Source organism: Staurois parvus, unplaced genomic scaffold (assembly GCF_062004578.1).
Source record: "Staurois parvus isolate SC_StPar_1 unplaced genomic scaffold, SC_StPar_1.0 ptg000498l, whole genome shotgun sequence".
Taxonomy (NCBI): domain Eukaryota; kingdom Metazoa; phylum Chordata; class Amphibia; order Anura; family Ranidae; genus Staurois; species Staurois parvus.
The window spans coordinates 9,551,279-9,573,356 of NW_028318294.1; the positions used below are offsets into that span (position 1 = coordinate 9,551,279).

Consider the following 22,078-nt stretch of genomic DNA (forward strand, 5'->3'; position numbering starts at 1 on the left):
TTATGTTTATGATTATGTTAGTTTGGTGGGGTTGTTTTTCAGGGGTTGGGCTTGGCCCCTTAGTTCCAGTGAAGGAAACTCTTAAGGTGTCAGCATACCAAGACATTTTGGGCAATTTAATTCTCTCAACTTTGTGGGAACAGTTTGGGGATTGCCCCTTCCTGTTCCAACATGACTGCGCACCAGTGCATAACACAAGGCCCATAAAGACATGGATGAGCGAGTTTGGACTGGAGGAACTTGACTGGCCTGCACAGAGATGTAACCTCAACCTGATAGAACACCTTTGGGATGAATTAGAGTGGAGAATGCAAGCCAGGCCTTCTTGTCTGACATCAGTGCCTGACCTCACAAATGCGCTTCTGGAAGAATGGTCAAACATTCCCATAGACACACTCCTAAACCTTGTGGACAGCCTTCCCAGAAGAGTTGAAGCTGTTTTAGCTGCAAAAGGTGGGCCAACTCAATATTGAACCCTATGGGCTAAGCCTGGGATGCCATTAAAGTTCATGTGTGTGCAAAGCTTGGTAGAAGGAGGGTCAATCAGCTTCGGTCACAATGCACATGTAAATGATTGAATAAAAGGAAACAAGGTCACTATGGGTGGAAATATTTGAGTGCTTGTTACCCTAACAGATACAAAGATGCATTATCCATAAATTGATTTGATGATAAAAGCAAACATTGGACCACAGTCCACAGACTTTAAAAGCACCGGTGGGATTGGCTTCCGCTGATGCCTATTTGTAAGTACAATGACATTGTTAGTACTCAAATTCTGTTTGTATCTATACACTCATTGGCCACTTTATTAGGTACACCTTGCTAATGCCAAGAAAATATCCCCCACACCATTACCCCATCACCACCAGCCTGAGCCATTGATACAAGGCAGGATGGATCCATGCTTTCATGTTGTTTAGCCAAATTCTGACCCTACCATCTGAATATCACAGTAACCAGTCTGCCCATTCTCCTTTGACATTTGATATCAACAAGGAATTTTTGTCCACACAACTGCCACTCACTGGATATTTTCTCTTTTTTTGGATCATTCTCCATAAACCCTAGAGCTATTTGTACATGAAAATCCCAGCAGATCATCAGTTTTTTAAATACTCAGACCAGCCTGTCTGGCACCAACAACCATGCCACATTCAAAGTCACTTAAATCCCCCTTTTCCTCATTCTGATGCCCGGTTGAACACAGCAAGTCTTCTTCACCATATCTACATGCCTAAATGTATTGAATTGCTTCCATGTGATTGGTTGATTAGAAATTTGTGTTACCAAGCAATTGAACCAGTGTACCTAATAAAATGGCCGGCGAGTGTATATATGATATTTGATACACCTGCACTAATATTTTGTGTTGCATTTTATTCCTTAGGTAGCCGTCCAAAATATGCCTTTTGCTACTGAAGAAGCGAAATACGCAAAACGTGTCGAGCCATATGTGAATGGATGGTGGATTTTGGACTATCACACCTCTAGTATTATCTGGATATTATGTATCTTCTATAGAGTATATGGCCACCACCTCAATTGACATAAGGATGCACAATGCTATTTTTTTTTTTAGCATAAACTGTTTTTAATTTATTTTTAATTGTGCATTAATAAAGATTGTATAATTTTATGATAACTTGGTGAAGTACCTATAAAGTCCAATGTTTGTAATGCACATGTGTTAACAATAAACAAGTTCTTAGGAGAGCAATGTAATATTGTATTAGTATACTGCTGCTTCTTCACTGCCTAATCAGTAGGCAGCTATGCTGTGCTATCTTGTAAGGGTGCTTGGATCAGAAGACTGACTGAACAGAATTACAAAACCACACAAAACAGTTTTCATGCACAGCATATATATTTCAACTACAGTACTTGCTTTAAAGTAAAAATAAAATCAAAACTTTTTTTCTGTTTAACATGTTTTTATTGTTTTTTTTTAAAAAAGCACAAAGAAGTACAAACACCCAAGGAAGACATGGGTCTGAATAAGGCACCATACAATATATGAAAAAGTTGTGTGTATAAAACATATAACCCAATGTCAGGTTATGTAAATAGTTCAAAATACAGAGGTCTGGAGCACCCCCCTCCCCCTCATCATATATATTTGGTTCATCCGAATGGGGCATGAACCAGATTCCCATCAACAGTATAACAAGATAATCCAGAAATGAACTTCTACAATACATGTAGATAGGAACATGTAGTTGATAGGGAACTACAGCCTTAAATTCAAATCAAGCCTAAGAAGAAATGCCAGAAAAATAAAGAAGGAATAAATATAAAGGAAGGTAAGTGGAGAGGGGAGGAAAAGAGGAAAAGATGAAAAGAGGAATAACAGAAGCAATAGAAGTAGAATAAGTGTGTCCCTGCCACCATCTCTATATAAATCTGTGCGTTGCAGATATCAATGCCAAGGTTTCCAGATCATCTAGAATTTCTATAGTTTATCTCATAAGATTTTTTTTTTCAATAGGGATAGAACTTTTTTTTATAGAACTTTGTTTTTTTGGATAGAGTAAGGGGGGGTTATAACTCTTGTTATTTTTTTTTGTCCACCTGTGTCCCATTGGGGAGATTTCCTTTAATGTCCTGTCCCTTAGTCAAATCAGGAAATGAGAGGAAATCATTCCAAATAGAGTGAATCTCTGGTTGTCACCAGGGATACTAGAACTAATGCCTCATTGGAAAATTTCCCCTTTATTACTGTTTTGGGGACAACCCAATTTTGTGGGATTTTCTTTCACAAATATAAATAGAGAGGGTGAATCTCCCTAAGAAGTCAAAGACAGCAGCAAAAACCTGGCAGGTGTTCTAATGCCTCTACACGCTATTCGAAATGAAAAAAAAAAAAAAGCTTTGCTTTTAGTTATACCATAAATGCTTACTGTAAAATTGCTGGAGAATTATTATACACCAATGTAAACCGATATAATCTGTAGATTAAGAAATACAAAAACATTTTCAACAGTTGAAAGGCTAAAAGAAGCTAATGTTGATCATTCATAATAAACTTCACTAATGTCAGTAAGCAATAATAAAGAAAAAATCTAGCAAGGAATGGGTTCCTTCAAAAAGTGACTAGTTAAGGTAAAATAATTGTTATGCCATTCTTAATTTTTTTTTTTAAATTACATTTAATCAAAAATATTTAATACATTTTTGATATTTTGTTGGAATGTCGTCTAACTGTATATTTTTCATAGCTACTTTTTGCATGTCCTCTCTACATAGATTTAATAAACAAGGCAGCTGCATTTGAAAGATGTGATGCGCATACAAAACCTGAATTTATGTAATCCGAAGGAAAGTGAGGGCAACATGAACTCCGCTATGAGATCGGTGTCAGTTGTCAGCGTAATTGAAGTCAGTGTAGTATAACGAGGCTGGGCAACAGCAGATGCAGACGGGTCAGGACGACCAAAAAAATGAGGACCTTGTCAAAAACTAAATTACAAAAGGCAACATCTGACCAGTAGTCAAAGAGCTTTTAATGTACTGCTGAGCATTGGAAACTTATTCTGTGAGGAAATAAGTGCAGAACTCAACTGGAAACTTTGTCAAGAATGAGGAAGAAGGAAACAAAACTTTCATTCATAGAGTGTTGTCTTCAAAAGAGACACTGTTTTTGCATCCAAAAGCTCACTATAAATAATTTTCAACTACAATGGTCACATAAATAACTGTGATATCATTTTAGGAAAGTTCCAGTCTAGCTGCTGGGGTAAACAATTGCTTTTTGAGCTTCCTATTATCTCTAAAGCCAGCCATAGATGAGTTGAAAAAGGAACTTTCTGTCAATCAAAAAACAAAAATAGCTCATACAATTGTGCCATCGTTTGTTTAGTTTTTTCTAAAAAAAAAACCAGCATGTTGGATCTGGCACTTTTGATTGTGGCATGAAAATCATGTGTTGTAGCTGTCTTGCTAATGATGCAAAAAAACGAACAATTTGACAACCAACAAGAATTTTCCTTCAGTTTTTGACTCATCTATGGCCAGCTTAAGTATTGAAGAACCCTCAAAGTGCTGTGGACTATACAAGTGACCCTTTGAGAATCTATTATATCAAAAATGGTACTAAAACTATTAGTTTACAAGCAGAAGAACGATGTCTAAAATATTGCATATAAATGGCTCCCTTCCATTGACCATCTAATCCTCTATAATTAAAGGATAAGTTCACCTTTCATAACATGTCACATGCTACATCCATATTCAGGGTGTAACATGTAACATGTTATGGTCAGACCGGCCCAGCCTCTACTCCCCCACTTTGACAGCTAGCAGGGGCTCCTACATCCATATTCAGGGTGTAACATGTAACATGTTATGGTCAGACTGGCCCAGCCTCTGCTCCCTCACATTGACAGCTAGCAGGGGCTCCTACATCCATATTCAGGGTGTAACATGTAACATGTTATGGTCAGACCGGCCCAGCCTCCACTCCCCCACTTTGACAGCTAGCAGGGGCTCCTACATCCATATTCAGGGTGTAACATGTAACATGTTATGGTCAGACTGGCCCAGCCTCTGCTCCCCCACTTTGACAGCTAACAGGGGCTCCTACATCCATATCCAGGGTATAACATGTAACATGTTATGGTAAGACCGGCCCAGCCTCCACTCCCCCACTTTGACAGCTAGCAGGGGATCCTATATCCATATTCAGGGTGTAACATGTAACATGTTATGGTCAGACTGGCCCAGCCTCCGCTTCCCCACTTTGACAGCTAGCAGGGGCTCCTACATCCATATTCAGGGTGTAACATGTTATGGTCAGACCGGCCCAGCCTCCGCTCCCCCACTTTATTTATTTATTTCAGGTGCTTATATAGCGCTGTCAATTTACGCAGCGCTTTGAAGGCTAGCAGGGGCTCCTACATCCATATTCAGGGTGTAACATGTAACATCTTATGGTCAGACTTGCCCAGCCTTCGCTCCCCCAACTTTGACAGCTAACAGGGGCTCCTACATCCATATTCAGGGTGTAACATGTAACATGTTATGGTCAGACTGGCCCAGCCTCTGCTCCCCCACTTTGACAGCTATCAGGGGCTCCTACATCCATATTCAGGGTGTAACATGTTATGGTCAGACCGGCCCAGCCTCCGCTCCCTCACTTTGACAGCTAGCAAGGGCTCAGTCCGTCTGGCCATGTCACTCATTCACTGTGTTGTGTGAATATGAAACTACAAGTCCCAGCAGCCTTAGAGGCTGCCGGCTTGTAGTTCTCAATGAACTACCACAGCACTGTGGAGCACCATGGTAGTTCAATGAGTCTTCCTTTCAGTATATCTGCTTGCTGATGATCGCTGGTTCAATGCTTTACAGGCTCCTGCAACAAAAAATTATAAATGCACATTTTTTTACTTGCATGTATTATTTTTTGTATAAAGGTCAACTTATCCTTTAAGCCCATCAGGAAAAACAAACCAGAGGGGTTATGTTGGGAGGAGACCATGTGCTAAATCTTATTGACTGATTAAAGTTTTTCACGTGAAGACATCATCAGTGTGAAGCTTTTTCTTTGGATCATATCAAGCTACGTGTGGACAAGTGATGGACTCCAAGCCAGCACCTGATTCCAGCATGTGAAGGAAGCATCTCTGGAGGGTTGGAGAAGTGCACTTTTCTTTGACTTAAAATGTTATTTTCATTTATTAAAAATATTTTTGGTTATATCTGTAAAAAAGACGAATCTCCAGTTTTTGACCTGCATTATTCTGACCTATTGCAAAAAAAGACTCTAGCAAAACTCCCAAAGGTCTAAGAAAACTCTTTTTGAAATGCTGAATACTGTACATTGTGCATTTCCAAAAACATGAATCAGCGTTAATATATTTTTAGGTTTAGGAATAATAGTTAAGAGCTGAATTAGTTATAGTTATCAAATATCCAGATGAGTCTTTTTTTTTTTCTCAGCAACGGTACGCAGTGTTAGACCAGTCAACAGCATAAGGTGTCTTTCAGCTTAGTGATGTCTCATACATATGTCCCTTGTCTTTATAGGCACAACTGCATCTGCTCTTGCGTTTGTGCCAAGAAATGCCAATCTTCAAGCTTACACTGAAAAATATTAAACAGTCTTGTATGTGGAATTTCTGAATGTCATTTTAACGGACCAGTAACAAAAAAACAATTATATGCTACTACACAGTGGGATTGATTTACTAAAGGCAAATAGGTGGTTCACTTTTCATGTGAAGTTGCACTTTGCAAGGGAATTTTACCTAGAATTTAGTGAACAAGGTAAAGCTCTGCTGACTTCCATCATCCAATTATGTGCAATGATGTTTTTTCTTTTTTCCTTGCACATTATTGGGTATTCTTAGCAAAGTGAAATTTCACCTCATTGACAAAGCTCTGGGTAAAACTCCCTAGCAAAGCTTAACTTTCTTGCAAAGTAAACAGCCTATTTGCCTTTAGTAAATCCACCCCAACCTATACAGCACATCATTAACCTCCCTGGCGGTATTCCCGAGTGTAGCTCGAGGTAAAGTTTCAGTACCACAAGCGGTAACCCCGAGCTACACTCGGGCTTACCATGCGGCTCTTCTCCGCGATCCCTCGATCACTTACCTTGTCCTGCGCTCCCGCGATGTCCCTCCTGCAGTGTCCCCGGCAATGTAATCCGGCGGATGCCGGCATCTGTCATTTGGGTTTCGTCCCTTGTGAGCATCGGGACGTACGGGGGACGGAACGGCGGGAAATTTGAAAATGACAAAAAATTACATTGACTAAAATCACTAAAATAACATAGTATAACATTACTGTATCAAACCATTTCACATACATTTTGTCCCGAGTGCTTTGTCCTGTGCCCTGCCTGCATTTTTACTGTTCTTTCTGCCTGGAAACTGAGAAACATCCATGGCGTCCAAAAAGCGTCCCTTTAGGTCAAAAGTGGTTTTAGACCAGTTAGAGAACAGCGATAGTAAATTAGAACCACTTGCAGAATTGAGTGATAATGATTTGTGGGGAAATTCGTCATCAGACACTGAAAACGATTTTGCGACTTTGCTCAGTGATGTGTGAACTTGGCGCTATATTTCAAATTTCAGTGTTTTTGGTTTGATTATATTATTGAATTAAATTTATTATTATTATATTATTATTTATGATTTCGTGTTTTAAGTTTTATCCTACCCGGGATGCTTACTGGACTCTTGTTTGGACAGATTTCAGTGAGTTATTCCTAAAAATGACAGGCCTACAATAAAAAAAATACCTATTTCCATGCACAAAAATGTACCGCTTTGAGCACAGAAATATGGACATAATCAGACCGCTAGGGAGGTTAAGTATATATCCACAGGGGTATAAAGAATAATTTAGATGGCTCTGTCTACTATGCTAATATTAGGAATAAACCACTTGTTTTTTGGTTTTACTTTGGTAATGATAATAAGTTAATACTATATATTACAGTGCTTAGTGTAGCTTTTTGTTCACTTTTCATCTACAAGTCTTACAACAGATTGTACATTTTTGAATCATATGACAAATGTTATAAATAAAAGCAGTTAAATTGATACAAATATTCATTAGGAATGAGCAAAATTGAGCATTTTCAATTTGTAGAAATTTTGGCAAAACATGGGAAATTTCAGTGAAATTTCTTCCTCTTGGCAAAATTCTTTCAAATCAATTGGAAAGCCAAATGTAAGGTGTTCCTAAACTTTAAATGGCTGCCATCTTAATTTTTTAGATCTTCAGTGGTGACCATCCACAACACCAGCCCCTAAAGGGCTTGAAAGTTTGACAGAGAGATCAGCACACAAGATCATACTGCAGAAAACAACATTGTCATCTTTTATTAAGATTTCTAAAAATACGTATTGAGCATTTCTTACTATCAGGGAAAACAGAGAATGCCCAGGCGCACATTTATGCGCCAAAGTCAATTACCTATCAGCCGTGCCTGTGTGCATGTGCACATGCGTGTGTGTGCTGGAGAGCACACCTGCCACCAGACTGGCGCCAGGCAGGCTATTTAAACCACTGCTGTACTGGGAGTCCTTGTCTTCTGGTCTACCATGTTCCAATATCTGCTGTCTGTTGTATCCTGATCCTGTTGCCGACCTGACCTGTCTTGACTTTGCATGAACTCCACCTGCTCTGACCCAGCTTACCCTTTGACTACCCCTCTGCCTGTTCTCCTGTTATCTGCCTATGGTTGCCGACTTCTGGCCTGAACTTTGACTATCCACTTGCCTGCTCCCTGTACTTGATCCACCTGATAGATCCCGACCCGGCTTGTCTGGCTCTGCTTCTTCTCCAGCCTGTGCCTACCACTTGCTACCTACTGTCTGCAGTTACCGAGGTCCTGCTAGAACCTACCAAACTCTGCTCCTGCTGACCTGCAACCTCTGCTCACCTGCATCCACAACTGACCTGCATTCTGGTGGTCAAGACTATCCACCTGTTGGCTGACATTGAAGACTTGCCAGGCATTCGTGCCACTCCTGGCTCTAGTGCCTTCTGTTTGCTTGATCAGAGGCATCCTAGCAGGAGGTGTAAGAGGACGCCCTCATCTCCACGTCAGGTTCCCCCATCAGGTACGTAGCACTTACTTTTTTTTTTGGAATCGGTTAAATTGGAGAGTTTAGTGCTGCTTTAATTCTAGCACTTGGATGACTAAGGTTATACACATTATCCTTTGATAGGTGTACAACAAATTCATTTTTATGAATTTATTTTGAGAAGTAAGCTATTTATAGCTTGGACAAACAGTTTATCATCTGTTGAACAATGATCTTTCTTGTGTTAAAAAGAAGCCATGGAAGTAATATCCTCCAGTGATTACTCTGTATATAGATGCTTATCGTACTAAGTAGACACATTTTACATGTGCACGGTACAGTGAGTCCCTATGTGGAATACACAAAACATTTTTATCCAATACTTTGGTATCATGTAGCAAGCCCAAAATACATGAAAATAACAGCAAAATCATAGCCACATCTAAAATCTTTGGAATGTTGCACAATGTTCTTTTTATAAAGCATGTATGATAAATAAAAAGGATGGGGAACAAGAAAACTCAGAACTGTATGTCTTTTTTGGTTATTACAGTTGAGAAAATAAAATCCTTTTGTTCGAGCCTTCACCTGACAATTTATTTAAGGCTGATTGTAAATGGTCAGAAAGTCATTTTCATAAAGGTCCAATAATCCTATAAAAACAACATACTAATATAAAAGACTGTTAACAGCATTTATAGATAAACATAAATAATTCAAAGAGCCAATAAAAGCTGATGATATTTGTGATAAAAAAAGAAGCATAGCCAGAGATACTTTGTTACAGACAACTAAATTCCTTGCTGCTTAACATAATAAAAACCCATTGTACAGTAGTCACTTAAAGTGTGTAGCCAAAACTTTTTTTGTGTGTTGAATAGAATAGAGAAGTAGATGGTTATTTTTGCTGTCTCTATCCTGCTGAGGAGTTTTCTGGTATTTCTCCAAAATGAGGGAAGATAGCTTTCAACAGAACAATTGTCCCCTTTTGAAAATTTCCATTTACCTCTTGTTTTCATTACATATTTAGGATATCAACCTATTTCTGTTTCAGAGACAGTGGTCACTAGAGAAATAATGGAGTAAATTTCTCTAACTGAACCAGGAAGGAATGATAACTTAGCATTCATTCTAATTCTCCATCACCCTATCCAAAAGTAAAAAACAAAGCCTATACACTTTATACCTAAATGGTGATGATGTAAAATAACAGTAAATATAACATAAACAGAAAATGTTAATACCAAAGCTTGATAAAATTGAGTATGAATCCCAGTGTTGTCACCCCTGTGTTATAAAAACTTGTTGATTAGGGTGTAGGGTCCATAGTTGCCCTTTCTCTTTGACTTTTATTCCTGCCAACTAACCCATAACGGATATTAAATTAATTCCTTAACTGCTAAAATGTTTCTTACTATCCTTCAAGGGATTTTTATTTATGGATTGAGTGAATTGCAATGATGACTCAATGTAGCATATAGAGCCAAAGTGTAGAGCAACATAGAGCACCACAAGCTGAGGTGCAACTCCAAATGTAGGGACCATAAAATAAGTCCTGGTACCTAGTTTTATCAAGTTGGTATTGTATACAGCTAAATATGTTGCATAAACACACATTTCTGAAATTCTTATCTTCAAAGTTTATATAGGGCTGTCCAACCATTTTTTTCTGTTATTTATGCTATTGCTAGACAGTACAAGCAAAAGGGTAACACCTCTTTCTCTGTTAGAGTTACAGGGTATAGTAGTATTACCTCCCCATTTTCAGTCTGCCAAATGGACAAGAATGGAATAGGAGCACACTCAGGGGTTGATTTACTAAAGCTGGAGAGTGCAAAATCTGGTGCAGCTGCTCATGGTAGCCAATAATCTTCTAACTTCAGCTTGTGCAATTAAGTTTTGACCAAAAAAATAACTGGAAGCTGACTGGTTTCTATACAGAGTTGTGCCAGATTTTATACTCTACAGTTTTAGTAAATTAACCCCAGTGTCTCTATATTCCCCCTAAACATGGGTGTATGTAGAAAACTGTGGTTGGTTCATAGTTCTGTTCCTCCCTTTTCCAGAATGCTGCTGTGCAAGAGATATCAGGAGCAGGGGCAGACTGACAACTCATGGGGCCCCCGGGCAATAGGGGATCATGGGGCCCCTGTGTCCTTGCCCAAACTCAAAAAGCCTATGAAAAAGGTACCAGGGGCATCTCATGGGGCCCCCTACTGACCCGGGCCCTCGGGCAGTGCCCGAGTTTCCAAATGGTCAGTCCGCCCCTGATCAGGAGACTGATAAAAAGAATCAAGTGCATATACTGGCTGTATGTAAAAATATATTGAATTATTTTTAATCAGAACACACAAAAATATTAAACTGTATTTTTACATTTCTGCCTAGAGTTCAGCCTTTCTACCAAATTTCTACCAAAAACATCTATACAAATCAAAGCTTTCATTTTCCCATGCAGCTCAAATGTCTGATGATGTATTAGCAATAAACATGTGCTACCAACCAACTGTTATTTATTTTAGAATGTTAGATTATGTTTTCTTAAGAGCCCCAAATATGTGCTGATTAAAGAAAAGATATCTATTTGCCATGGGCAAAAAGTACACATGGACCAGGAGAACCTTCCTGGATAACTATTGCCTCTATGGATGGAGAGAAACTATTGGCAAGGGTGAACTACCATTCAAAAGCTTCTTCAAGAACATCCAAAGCCATAAACCTCTGAGATATTGGCATTTACAAAAAGCAATTTTCCATAAAAGTCTTGTGGTCAGGAAAAATGAAGACTTCTGGGATATCATGCTCATGCAACCATCAAGAGGCCTGGCAGAATAAAAAATGAAGGTGATGCATCAATAATAAAGGCTTTATGTTATGTATTATTCTTTTAAACCCTCTTGATAGTTTACTTCAATACTGTTCCCTCAAACATCTCCTTCTTATAAAATAGTTGTAAACCTTCCCTACGGCGGTGAGGTCATCCTTCGCTACATGCCTCTGATCCATACATTTGTTACACACCTACTAAAAAAGCAGAGCCTGAAGACAAGTTGATGCTACCTGGTGCTTCACAGCATCCTGCCGCTTGGCCATGTTTACTTTTTGTAGCTTTCACTCTAAACTTTCAGAATATGCAGGGAGAAAGTAAGCCAGACAGACATATTTTTTCATTAAACTTCTAAAAAAACAGTCTACCATTTCCCGACTTTATTGTCAGCTTCATTTTGAATTCTGTTATTGTCTCCTGCGGAAGAACAGTGACATTTGATTCACCACACATTTCCAAGCACATCTGCCATGAAGTTGTAATGCATGCAGAGGAGGCAAAGAACATACAGAAGCATATATCAAGTAAGAGTTCCGTCTAACTAATCAAGTCCATGGGGACACTGTGCTGTGTCATAAGACATATCATTCCACAGTTGAATGAGATTGTCAGTCATAGCAAGCCAAGCTGCTGTAAAGCTATTCGCACCACTCAGCAGTATGGCACTGTTGAAAAGTAGATGGGGGCATACTTTAAAAACAGCTACACTCACCCTTGAACGTGCCAATTTTTGCCAGGCACCAACGCTTTTCTTTATTACATTACAATTTGCAAATCAGAGGGAACAGATTGTTGATAGCTTAAAGAACATAAGGACTTTCTTTATTCTGGACAGTTAAGGAATACCCAGAAGCCGAGGAGTTTGAGCAATTTGCTTACAGTGAAATTTTAAATTGTCTTTTCTTAACTCTTGTAAGAAATAGGAGATGCTGTAAAAAGAGATCACTGGCTACTTTAAAGAGTTTTTTTACTTAAAAAAAAATATTTAAACTCTGGAATTTTTCTCCATCCATTTTGGGTCCTCCTCAACTGAATGTTTTCAGCTTGGACATCTGATAAGTAGCATTCTTCCTGTGGGACATCTCTTCAAAATAGGAGTATATCCCTGGTGGCGCAATATTGAATTATTCATATATGGGAGTTTTTAGCCCCTCCAGAATAACTGACACTCATGAAATCTTTTGACCTAAAAGGCTTCTGTAAGCTGTGAACTTTGACACCATCCAATGCAAAAAAATCCATCCTGTTAAGTCAGCTTTGATGTACCTAGCTAATATGGTGCAATCATTCAAAGTAAAAGCATTTTATAGTTAAAGCAAAGAGCTAAAACCATTCATTCTGGACATCAATCAGTTAAATGGTTCACTTAACGAATTAAATAAAGTTAAAATCAACACCTTGATGACACAATGGTGAAAGTGGATATTGGAATTAAGTTACATAAACTAGAGCTAAAAAAAGAAAGGTTAATAGGCCAGAAAATAAAAGAAAGGGATTTGTCATTTTGAACATAACTATACACTTTGTTTTATAAGAAAAATTAATAATAGCGCCTATGTTCAAAATTATATAACTTACTAATAGTGTACCAGCTGCAAAAAATCACCATATATAAAAAGTGTATCAATAAATAAATAATTTGCGCTAGTAAATGTGTATAAATATATAAATATATATAAAGAAATCATCAAATCATAAGTCCAGAAAAAAATATATATATGCCAATACCACAAAAAAATATATAAAAAAACTTTTAAGTGCAAAAAACTTTTGTGCAAAAAAAGTGTCTAAATATGAAAAATTTCACCAAAAAACCTTGATAATATAATGGCAGATCATCCATAAATATATCTTCAGAAACGGAAACTCTGCAACACACCGATCCTCATCGATCGAAATAACAGGATGAAAAACTTTATAGTTAATCGAAAATCCACTTCTCCAATAGATAAAGGACCACCTTCAAACGTATCCATGGGGGGAAATGCCAAGCACTCGAGAGAAACAGAAAGAGTTCATGGTGCAATATTATAAAAAATATTATAGATTGTATCCGCTCCGTGAGGACGTCGATGACGAAACGCGTAGGGCGGAGCTTGATTGATGTGACGTCATTACGTTTTTGGCTGCCAGCTACTGCGCATGTGCTGAGTAGCCATGCTCGTTTATGTGATTGCTGTTATGCTGTTGATGCTGGTGTCGGCTGGGACACCTCTTGAGTACCAATGAGTACCTAATAAAGGAATTGGTTTTTATAATATTGCACCATGAAGTCTTTCTGTTTCTCTTGAGTGCTTGGCATTTCCCCCCATGGATACGTTTGAAGGTGGTCCTTTATCTATTGGAGAAGTGGATTTTCGATTAACTATAAAGTTTTTCATCCTGTTATTTCGATCGATGAGGATCGGTGTGTTGCAGAGTTTCCGTTTCTGAAGATATATTTATGGATGATCTGCCATTATATTATCAAGGTTTTTTGGTGAAATTTTTCATATTTAGACACTTTTTTTGCACAAAAGTTTTTTGCACTTAAAAGTTTTTTTATATATTTTTTTGTGGTATTGGCATATATATATTTTTTTCTGGACTTATGATTTGATGATTTCTTTATATATATTTATACACATTTACTAGCGCAAATTATTTATTTATTGGTACACTTTGTTTTATACTAGCACCAGGGGTGGACTGACCATTTGGAAACTCGGGCACTGCCCGAGGGCCCGGGGTCAGTAGGGGGCCCCATGAGATGCCCCTGGTACCTTTTTCATAGGCTTTTTTGAGTTTGGGCAAGGACACAGGGGCCCCATGATCCCCTATTGCCTGGGGGCCCCATGAGTTGTCAGTCCGCCCCTGACTAGCACATTATCAAAGTATAACTAAAGACATAATTTTGGAGAGGAGATGCATTAGAACGCCTATTAGGTTTTTATTGCCACCTCTTTCTCCTGTTAGGGTAATTCACCCTCTCTAAACCAAAAAGGTGTGTGAACAAGATGTTCACAGAGAAGCGGTTACAAAAAGGAAAGCGGTAAACCAACAAATAGTTTAATGCTTTTATTAGCAAAGAATACCATGTATACCAAATATTAGTGAAAAATAGACTGCATAGTAGCCATCACCTCACCTTAGACAACATAGTCTATTCAACCTTAAAACAACAATAAAAGAGATGTCATTGCATGGCCATAGTAAACAATGTGCTAAATTGACAGCCAGGGGTGGACTGACAACTCATGGGGCCCCCGGGCAATAGGGGATCATGGGGCCCCTGTTTCCTTTCCCAAACTCAAAAAAGCCTATGAAAAAGGTACCAGGGGCATCTCATGGGGCCCCCTACTGACCCCGGGCCCTCGGTCAGTGCCCGAGTTTCCAAATGGTCAGTCCGCCCCTGTTGACAACAACAGTATAGTCTTCTGCCAAATTGCAACAACAACATCGGGGTGCACCACCGGTGAATGAAACCAGCAGGGTATAGATGGTAACAATATACTGAGATATAAAGTGTGTACAATCCAGTCATGGTGAGTGAATACAGTCACAGAGATGGGGTAAGAAACTTGATACAACTTGAATCCAGGCACCTAAGTCAGGGCTTGCAAAGTCAATAAATGATAAAGATAGTGCAGATGGCAGCACTAATGGCATAGGCATCAACCAGATGAAACATCCCCTGCTTAGCAGGTTTGCTGGAGTAAATGTCAAAGAAAACTACCATGGAAGTAATCCAATATGTGCTATAAAAGAATCCTTACTGGCTGTATAGGGTAACTTGTAAAGTGCTGTTCACCCTTAGTGAAAGTGCCGTGTCGCACAGACATGAACGGGGTGTGGGAACTCACCACCTGCTGTTGCCTTTAACAGACAAGTTCACCCTTGCTAGGATAGATGAAATCCTTGATGGGAGTCCCTATGGTGGCTGCCAGAGTCGAGATTTCCACGGGCAGTACTGGACAAAATATTATTATTATTATACAGTATTTATATAGCGCCAAAAAGGTTTGCTCAGCGCTGTACATTATAGTGGGGGACAGAACATGAGACAGTACAGTAACAAAACAAAACACGAGGGGGTCAAGGGCCCTGCTCTTTCAAGCTTACAATCTAGGAGGGAGGGGATAGTGGTACAGGAGGAAGTGGCTGTGGGGGATGGAGTGGTAGGAGGAGTGGAGGAGATTGGCTGTTAGGTGAGGGCGGGGTAGGCTTCCCGGAGAGATGGGTTTTCAGGGTGCGCCTGAAGGTGAGGAGGGTAGGTGACAGTCTAATGGATTGGGGTAGTGAGTTCCAGAGGATGTGAGGTAGTGAGTTCCAGATTTGATACAGTACATCACAGCCACTAGTTTAAACATTAGATCAGCGAAGGTAGGGGACAGCGCAACTGCCCACGTAAAGCAATGGAGGGGGGAATGCAAACTGGTTTTCCCTTTACAGGAAACGGGAAAACCTCTGATGTGCTGACTTTATGACAACAGCTACAGTACAGCATGCTAAAGGCCATTAACATAGTACTGGTGAATGCATAATTGAGTTGTGCATAAGTATTTAGGTAATTATATCTTAATTGTAATTGCTCCCTGTCTTTAAAGCTTCAAACAATCATCTTAGTAGATTTCTTTTTCATTTCTGTTTAGATACCCCTGCAGGCCAAGGGTTTACTTAATCATACACCATTGGATTCATGTATATGGTTTGGTGAAAAATTCTCCCACCTCTTTATTACAAAATTGTTCAACCCCAGACTGCCTTGAATAATTGAAAACTAAGATGATAAACTGTAGTTTATAGGTCTACAAGGGTTTTTTTATGGTTTCAAGTGTTGAGTAACACTGTTGTGGGACCCCAAGCATGGACTTCGATGAAATGCCTCCCCGATATGTTATGGAGATCAGGAGAGGGGGAAATATTCTGAAGCTCTGCAGGGGGAAATTGGGGCAAGGCTAACAACACTTCTTGGGATTTCAGAGCAGCAAAGGCAGCATTGCCACATCACAAATGGAAGTTAACAGCTCATTGGATTTCTGGCAAATTAGCAAGTATTTTTCTGTACTTGGAGCTTTTTTATTGAGACAAAACATAGTGAGATGTGCACACATTGCAAAGTTTACACACACACATATATATATATATATATATATATATATATATATACACGGTGTGTGTGTATATATATATATATATATATATATAGTATATATATATATATATATATATATATTAACACTTAATTGGGCTGGAAAACAGCAGACTGCTATTGGTATGGATAGTCCCAAAGCAATATACTCATGCAGTCTAGAGAGAAATTGTTATTGGTTGCTATGGGTAACACAGCAGTGACATTCTATAGCATCATTTTTATACAGCATGTGCACTCCTCTGCCCTGTGGTTTAACACATACAACCCCTATATACATGTATCCAAGTTAACTTAAATTCTGACTATGACTGTTCATGAAAAGTGAATTTTAATGGTTGCCCCACTATCACATCTCATAATATTGACATGAATAATTTCTTTTGGTCACGTATAGTCTCAAAAACTACTTAATTTCACTTGGCAGAGCTGTCTTTCTATGGATAAAACTGCTAAAAATAGTAAACACAACAAACCAAGCTAAAATGTTAAAATCTTTACACCCTACAGGCAAAAATAGAGACTCCTCAGCAAAAATCATACAAAATGGCTGTTTTATAGAAAGCTAAAAATTCTCCTTACTGTATGAATGCATAAGATGTTCTGTCTTATTTTATTCTATGCTGCTAATATATATCGTCATTTGCTGAAACTTTCCAACTAACAATAACCTCATTTTGAAACTAGCACACATTGCCAGAAATTCACAGCAACATGATTTCAAACACAATATCTATTATTTACAAAAAGGGAATATTTATAAAGAAGTGAATTTCACTTTCACCAAACATTCAATGGTAATGAATCAATCACTGTCATTCATGCAGCTGATAGAGTCACTGACTGTTTGATAAATGTCAGATATACTGCTTTAATATTAGACCCCGGGCATTAAAAAAACATATTCTGTAATGCACATGTCTCCATTTATTATCTCTTTAAAAATGCTGCAAGTGCAAAACAAAAAAAAAAAATACCTGTTGATCTGCCAGAAATGCAATGAGCTTCTAAATTCCTGTAGTAGGCCGACAAATATGACTCTACTGCATTGAAATCCCAAACTTTGTTGTCAATCTTGACTGAGCTCTCCCCTGCTGGACTATGAAAAGCTTCCACTATATTGGTACACTTAATGAATACAACCAAGATGTACATCCCGCTTTATGGGAAATTAAATATACCTCCACCAATTGGGCTTCGATTCTTAAAGGTTAACAAATTCAAATTGATGGAGGAACTCTTGGCTACTGCCAAACACTATAGAGACCGAATTGTCAAAATATGGTATTACTGGATAGATTTTTACCTTCCTAACTCTACAGCCTAAAAGACCTCTCCACAGGCTGAAACCGTGGATGCTAATGGGGGCAGCGCCTCATATGGGGTCACTCAGGTGGTTACATCCAAAGCCACCTCTCTCTTCACTCCCTAGACACCCTCTCTCCCATCTCTTTTCTCTTCTCTCTTCATTCCTTTTCCATGCTTTCTCATTTCCACAAGTCTCCTTCTCTATATAGATCTCTTTTGCCTCTCCAATCCCAACATAGAGCAGCATTAGACTGAAAGTCAACCACGCTTTCCTAATTTTCCCCTAAGCAGTCATAAATTTGATCCCCCTTTACCTCATACAGAAGCAAACGATGGTGCTACTCAAATGTTTAGGAGAAATATTACATTGAAATTATATACAAAAATGGAAAGCTTTCTGTCACTCAAGGTTTTTCTCTTTGACAATGTACGTCTGATTGTGAAATGGAGTGGAAACATCGCTCTCTGTAGTTTTGTAAGCAATGTTGACAGTACAACTGCAAATACTTTAAAACTTAAAATAAAGAATTATTAAAAAGCACCAGATCTCTTTATCTGTGTAAAATAAGGTGGAGTGTTCTGTTGTGCACCAAGGAAGAACTAGGCTGGGTTTATAGTGCTGCTTGGGATTTAGCTTAATAGAGCAGATCAAACTATAAACTAGAAATTCAATGGATTTGAGGCAGATCAACAGGTACTTTTGTGTCGCTGCATGCCCCATCTATAAATGCTCTATTTTAGCTAGGACCTCTGCTAGCATGGAGAACTGCCAGGGGTGTTCTCTGTCTTGGAAGTTTCTGCCTGTTCCACTACCGAAGGACAGGTCCACTTTTTTTTTTTAAGTCTGCAAACGTGCAGATAACGAAAAAACCCGTAAGTGTTCACAAAAAAAGTGCAAGTGCAAAACACCACACGAAAAAGTGCACTTAGGGGTGTGCTTTGTCCTTCCCCCGAAGGGGATGGACCACTACCCTGATCCCCCGGGGCACGAAGCTCCTGACAGGGACAAGGTTCCCATTTGGTCCTCCCTGCCAAAAGGCCTGGTGGACCACCGTTCCTTGTGGCCAGCTGAAGCCAGACACTCAGTACTTGGTCAGGGGGCTCTCCCGAAGAGAAAACCCCCCAGGGACAGGGGAGGAAGGAACCAAAAGGCCACACATCCTACCCCTAGACTTCAGGGCAGGCCCGAGGACCCACACCCTCCATCCTGTGAGAAAAACACACACATAAGTAAGAAAAAGTGACAAAACGTGGGAGGTGAATAAATTAAATAAATAGAAAATAAAAAAGTGATCGTGCCAAATAGTGCACAGACCAGGCCCTGAGGCCTGTAGCAAAAATTGCCCTGAACTTAGCCAAAAGGCCTGGTCCTAAGGGCGCTGTGCAGAAAAAGTGGTAAACACAGTGACCATGTGCCATTTTCACACTGTGGGGTCCCACACCCAGGTGTTACTAAGAGCACCCCTGAGGCGACTACTCAGGGGGCACAGGTTTGCGGACTTTCTGGCCAGACAAGGTAGATCTGCTCAAATCAGGAGGAACTGGGTCCTTCCGGTCTCCTCGGGAGAATTACTCACGGGCCCCAGCTTCTACTTGTGGGCACCACGCTTTCTGTTCCCTCGGTACTACCCGTCCAGACCCCCATCATTCCAGCAGGGGTACTATACAACCAGCCATCCCCGCAAAGCTAGAATGGCCGTGGAGTACCCCTACTGGACACTGATAAGAACAGATACTACACTTGATCTTAGCCAAAAGGCCGAGAAGGACAGGTCCACTGCCACAATTTAAAGTGTATCTCCAGAAGAAACATGTTTTTTAGTTTTTTATAGGGTTAAGAAGGGCTAGATTCTATGACAACTACCCCCATTGGGGAGATTTGTCCCATTGTGATCATTGTTACTGAGGGGATATTCAAAATGTTAGAGTTGTCCCCTAGAACAAGAGATAGGGGAAAGTCTTCCAGTGGGGACGCCTGGTTTGGGAACAATTGTCTAAGAATGGAATTTCCCTCACTTTTTGAGATTTCTAACTTTCAGTTTAATCTCTTTGCCAATGACACATAGACCTGAAATCATTAAATACAATACCAAACTTCTTCTGCTGGTGAAGCTATCCAGCATTGTATTACTGGATGTACTTGTGCAGCCAAAAAAGATTTTCAATGTTTGAGTCCACTGAGTTTCTGGCTTACATTAAATACATACCAGGGGCGGACTGACTATTTGGGAACTCGGCCACTGCCCGAGGGCCAGGGGTCAGTAGGGGGTCCCATGAGATGCCCCTGGTACCTTTCATAGGCTTTTTTTGGGTGTGGTTTGAGTGTGAGAGAGGACACAGGGGCCCCATGATCCCCTATTGCCCGGGGGCCCCATGAGTTGTCAGTCTGCCCCTGATACATACATAGACCTGGCAGGGGTTTTAAAGACTGTGTCCAACTAAGAAGAGGAGTTCAGACAACGCTGCTTGCTGGCTGTAAGCCTGTATCATATTCATAGGCAATATATCATATTTACCTGAAAAAAAACAACCATAATAAAGAAAAGCTATATGCACAATCCACAATACATTATTTTAAGATGACACTGATGCAATCTCAATTTTATCACAAAGAATGTCATCATCCAGGTATAAATAAGGTTGCATAGCAGCATGGAAGTGATTTAGAAGAGCCAAAATAGCTGGCATAAGCGATTTCAGGATCAGAAGGGTGATGTTAGTAGTTTTGAGATGTAGAGCTTCCACCATTGAAAGCAATGCCATACCCTAATCCCCCCTTTATCCCTTTGGTTGTGCAGAGATGGGCAATAAATAAAGATGAGACAAGCAGGATTGATATATTTTTAAGACATAGATAATTCCCTGTTACATATTTCCAAGATCAACTCCATCTTCGCATACATATGATTTGTTAGTGTTGTTCTTGTTAAAACTCTTCAACATTAGATAACTCGCATTTTAGGCATACCAACCCTTTAAAATGGATTGTAATTATGTTGTCACAAGATACTGAAATAATAATTATGCCTGGCATAGCGTGGCGCTGCTACAGTGCATCCAAAAGTCTAAAAATATATACTGCACCGTCTGACGAAAGCCCGAGGACTTATTGAGATTAAGAGCAGTTGAGTTATGAATAGTTTGCTAGCTTTCTAGCATCTCCCCAAAGCACAATAGCAAGTTCCTGTTCCTCACTGTAATCTTGACAGGAAGAATACTTTATGTGGAAGGTGCCTCAGAATGTATATAAAGAAATATTAAAATAAGTGAAAAGCACAAGATTAAGGAGCTAGGGGTAATTTTCACCAAAAAGGGCTCAAGGTTGAATTTTACATGTAATTGTGCTAGATGAGCTCTGTTGTAAACTGCAGCTCCTTAAAGTGTTTGTCAAGACAAAAAAATAGAAAAAACATATGCTGTACATCTCTACAATACATTAACATTTCACTTTGTTTCATTACTGTAAAAACCCTGCAAGTACAGAAAAATACCTTTTGATCTTCCAGAAATGGACTCAGCTGCTAAGTCCAGTTGCTGGCTGACAACGCACAGCATTTTCTGTACACTGTGAGTGGTGTCAGCTCTGCCCAGTTTTCTTTTCTAAGCAGCTTTGGCCAACCCCAACTTTTATTCTGGAAAACAGAATAATCATCAATATTTCTGTAGTTCCAACATAACAACTAGGAGGGCTAATTAGACTTCTTGACATAACACAAGATTGAGAATATGGATTGCTTTTCAGAAGAGTTGTGTTTAGATACAATTCTAAACTTCAGCTGGTCATAGATGGCTCAAATCTTGGCCGGGTCAGCAGGGACCGGCTGAGATGTGAACCATCTATAGGCAAGCTGATTGTATCCAAGTTGATCCATGGATCGACTTGGGAACAACCAATGTGTTGGGTCTTCAGATGTGATTATTCGCACCTGTGCGTATATTTGTGCACGTAGGCGCACATGAACCATCTATAGGCAAGCTGATTGTATCCAAGTTGATCCATGGATCGACTTGGGAACAACCAACGTGTTGGGTCTTCAGATGTGATTATTCGCACCCGTGCGTATATTCGTGCGTGCTGGCGCACATGTGCACTTGTGACAGATGTTGGTGCCAAAGAGCCTATTTAAACTGGACTAGTGCTCTGGATAAGTGCTGCTTTGTCTTCAGCCTCCTGTGCATCTTGTGTTCTTGTGATCAGGGGCAGACTGACCATTTGGAAACTCGGGCACTGCCCGTGGGCCCGGGGTCAGTAGGGGGCCCCATGAAATGCCCCTG

General features: G+C 39.6%; 1 protein-coding gene and 1 pseudogene across 3 annotated transcripts in view; both read right to left on the bottom strand.

The window, feature by feature from the left end:
• CDH8 (cadherin 8) overlaps positions 1-22,078 on the bottom strand; it is a 632,421-nt gene that overhangs the window by 542,565 nt on the left and 67,778 nt on the right. The gene's annotated exons all lie outside the window — the stretch shown is intronic.
• On the bottom strand, positions 19,457-19,574 carry LOC149452096 (U2 spliceosomal RNA; annotated as a pseudogene).